The sequence below is a fragment of the Palaemon carinicauda genome, chromosome 11 (assembly GCF_036898095.1).
Source record: "Palaemon carinicauda isolate YSFRI2023 chromosome 11, ASM3689809v2, whole genome shotgun sequence".
Taxonomy (NCBI): domain Eukaryota; kingdom Metazoa; phylum Arthropoda; class Malacostraca; order Decapoda; family Palaemonidae; genus Palaemon; species Palaemon carinicauda.
In genome coordinates this window covers 145,043,161-145,047,257 of record NC_090735.1, presented here as the reverse complement: position 1 = coordinate 145,047,257, position 4,097 = coordinate 145,043,161, and positions in this window count along the sequence as shown.

Below are 4,097 nucleotides of genomic sequence, written 5' to 3'. Positions count from 1 at the left end.
TTACCATTAAAGTATTATTCACTATTAAGTACATCCTTGGTTATCGTACCATGTAGGTAAAATCATTCAGAAAATCTAGTAATACTAAATTTAAAAGATGAAACTATCTTATGACAAATCTGGATCGGCTGAGTTTTGATTCAACTGTTCCTTAAATAGAATATCATTTAATCTAAGAAATGAACAGTTAAAAGAACGTGAATGAAATATTTTAAGTCTCCAGATAATTTAGGAAATTTATCAATGCACTGTCGAAGGTTTAGAAGGATCGGGGGGCAGCTCTGTCATAAGGGTAAGTCTCATTAATACTTCATTAAGAAGCTAATATAGTTAATTATGTTAAATTAGTATTAGTCTAAATCCCTTTACAGTAGGTGTCTGTAAAGGGATTTAGCTTAATACTAATTTAACATAAGCGAGCACTGACATAGGCTAGATCCCATACAAAGGTTTTTCTTTGTATGGCAATTAAACCCTCGTTGTCCCTTTTAAATGATAAATTTTAGTTTAAAGAATGGTTGATTATATTTTCACTTAGTTTTAATGATATAATAAAGTTTACGAAAAGTTAAATTTGTTTTCCGTTATGAATGTTTATTTTTCAAAATTCTTCTACGTCGTATAATCTTAAATCATGCTTAACATTTATTCAGCTGGCATCTTTACTAAAGATTGTAGCACCGGCCAATAACATTGTCATAGCAAACTAAAATGAGAGAGAGAGAGAGAGAGAGAGAGAGAGAGAGAGAGAGAGAGAGAGAGAGAGAGAGAGAGAGAGAGCGAGAGAAAGAGAGAGAGAGAGAGAGAGAGAGAGAGAGAGAGAGAGAGAGAGAGAGAGAGAGAGAGAGAGAGAGAGAGAATATTCTTACCAAAGATTCTAGATCAGTGGTTCCCAACCTGGGGGAAATTTCCCCCTGGGGGGAAATTTGAAGCTTCCAGGGGGGAAATAATTACACTACCTACTAACTAAAACAAGCGGAAAATTTCCTCATAGTACGTGCGGCAATTTGTTGTTAGCCATTCAATTGTGATATGATCATATCAGTTCTCAAAGACATGATATTCAAGAGGAGAATTGGAGTGTCATGCCCATTTCTGAGGCAGGTGAGTGGGCATGAGGGCTGGGCGGGGCATGAAGGGGGAAATCTGGATGGTTGAACTGGGTGCAGGGGGGAAATGAGAGAAAAAAGGTTGGGAACCACTGTTCTAGATCTTGAATCTCCGATGAGAGAAGTCAATGTCTGCAGCAAGGCAGGCCCTAAGGCTAACTATCCATTAAGTGTTTCCCATCCATGTATATATAGACTGAAGCACCTTATTATCACACATGAGCATAGAGAAATAAGCATAATGAGATAATTACCGCTAATTACCTCGTTACATTGTGTCTCACGATCACAATGGCTAATAGTGTGCTTAATTGCTCTGTACATCCGACTACACACATCATTCGCGTAGCTATAAAATGTAGATTAAAAGTTGGCAGGACAAGGGTGTAACTCTGTACGTTAATATTTTCTTCGCTGTTACGTAATTTTGACTTGGTGATTTTATTACTGTTTGAAAGCAATACGAAAATATAATTCTTTTTTAGATTCAAAGGCCACTTATGAATAGCAGAAGCAAGGAACGTTGACATTGCCCTATCAAGTAGGACAATGCCCTAGAGGCTGATCCATATTACATACAATCAGCGACCAAGCCCTCTCTCTATCCAAGCTAGGACCAAGGAAGAGCAGGTAATGGCTGCTGATGACTCAGCAGATAGACCTATAAGCTCCCCCAAACACTCCATCCGTAGCTCACAAAGATGGTGAGGTTGCAGCGACCAAATGAACTAAAGAGTTTGAGCGGGACTGGAACTCCAGTCTGGCAATAACCAGGTAAGGACGCTACCACCCGGCCACCACAACCAGTGGTTCTTAACGCAAACATTCATCTGTTAAGTTTTTAGCAGCGCATCTATTTTTATCATTCAGATATTTTTTTAGCTCACCAAACTTCTAACTGGGCTCCACAAGGCACTAGAGGAATTGGAAGACCCTCGCCTATGTGGCTGAGGACTATGAAGCGTGAAGTCGTAGATGATGGATGGAGAAGTATTGAATTAAAAGCTCAAGATAGAGACGACTGGCGAAATCTAACAGACGCCCTTTGCGTCAGTAGGCGTAAAAGTTCATGATGAGGTTAATATGCCTTCTAGCAGATTCACGGAAGGAATCTGAGCTAACTTTGTTTTCGTACTTATTCTGCGCACATTATTAGATAGAATTTTCAAAATCTTCAAAATAAAACTGCTCTGCTTTTTTAAAATTATAATTATGAATAGAAACTTTAGTTAACACTCTCTTTCTCAGACATTCTAACTATAGCTGTTTAGTTTAAGATAAATTTTATTGGAAGTATTGTCCCCTATTCTAGTAATTCATTATATTTGGTCACCCTTCTTAGAGGCTTTTGAATATCATTTTCTCATTAATCCTGGTTTCGCTGAAGTTTTTAGCAAACCCATATTAGGATCTGCTTGCCAAAATTTAATCTTCTCAGTGTATTATCATTCTCGTTTATCATCCGACGGCTTAATATCTTCAGTTGTTGACGACGCAATATTTCCTTTAACAATTTAAAGTTTTCCTCTTACCTCATTCTCTTCTTTCGTATTAAGAGCGATTACCTGTAGTCCGCCGTATCTTATGCTATTGTTTATTCCTTATCCCTCCTTTTCAGCTGATCCATCTCTTGAAGGCTTTTATGAAAGTGAAATCCTAGATCAGTTTAGCCATATTATGGCTCCAAAATCACTTCTTTCCTAATTCTTTTTCCTTCCCTAGAAAATGTCAATGCTTCCAATGTCTAAAAAAGGTTAATGCTTCCAATGTCTAAAAAATGTCAATGCCTCCAATGTCTAAAAAAGGTTAATGCTTCCAATGTTGAGAAAAGGTCAATGCTTCAAATATTAGGAAAAGGGCGATGCTTCCAACGTTGAGAAAAAGTCAATGCTTCCAACGTCGAAAAAAATTTAATGCTTCTAATGTTGAGAAAAGGTTAAGAAAATGTCAAGAAAATGTCAATGCTTCCAATATTGAGAAAATGTTGATGCTTCCAATGTTGAGAAAATATCAATGCCTCCAGAGTTGAGAAAAAGTTCATTCTTCCGAGATCAAGAAAAGGTCAATGCTTCTAATATCAATAAAAGGGCGATACTTCTCATGTCAAAAAAGTCCCCATTTCTAATGTCGAAAAAAAAGTTAGTTCTTCCAATATTAAGAAAAGGCCAATTTTTCAAATATCAAGAAAATGCCAATGCTTTTAATGTCGAGAAAAAAAAAAGTTAGTGCTTCCAGTGTTGAGAAAAGATTAATTCTTCCAAGGTCAAAAAAGGTCAATGCTTCAAATATTAAGAAAAACCCAATGTGTCCAATGTCGAGAAAAAGTCAATGCTTTCAATGTTGAGAAAAGGTTAATTCTTGGAATGTCGAGAAAAGGTCAATGCTTCAAATATTAAGAAAAGGTCAATGCTCCAAATATTAAGAAATGACCAATGCCTCCAATGTCAAGAAAAAGTTAATGCTTTCAATGTTGAAAAAAGGTCAATGCTTAAAATATCAAGAAAAGGTCAATGCTTCGAATGTCGAGAAAAGGTTAATTCTTCCAATGTCAAAAAAGAGGTAATGCTTCTAATGTAAAGAAAATTTCAGCACTTTCAATGTCAAGAAAAGGTCAATGCTTCCAATGTCGAGAAAAGGTTAATTCTTCCAATGTCAAGAAAAGGTAATGCTTCTAATGTAGAGAAAAGGTCAACACTTTCAATGTCAATGAAAGGTCAATGCTTCCAATGTCGAGAAAATGTTAATTCTTCCAATGCCGAGAAAATGTAATGCTTCTAATGTAGAGAAAAGGTCAACACTTTCAATATCAAAAAAGGTCAATGCTTCCAATATCGAGAAAATGTTAATGCTTCCAATGTCGAGAAAATTTTAATTCTTCCAATGCCGAGAAAATATAATGCTTCTAATGTAGAGAAAAGGTCAACACTTTCAATGTCAAGAAAAGGTCAATGCTTCCAATGTCGAGAAAATGTTAATGCTTCCAATGTT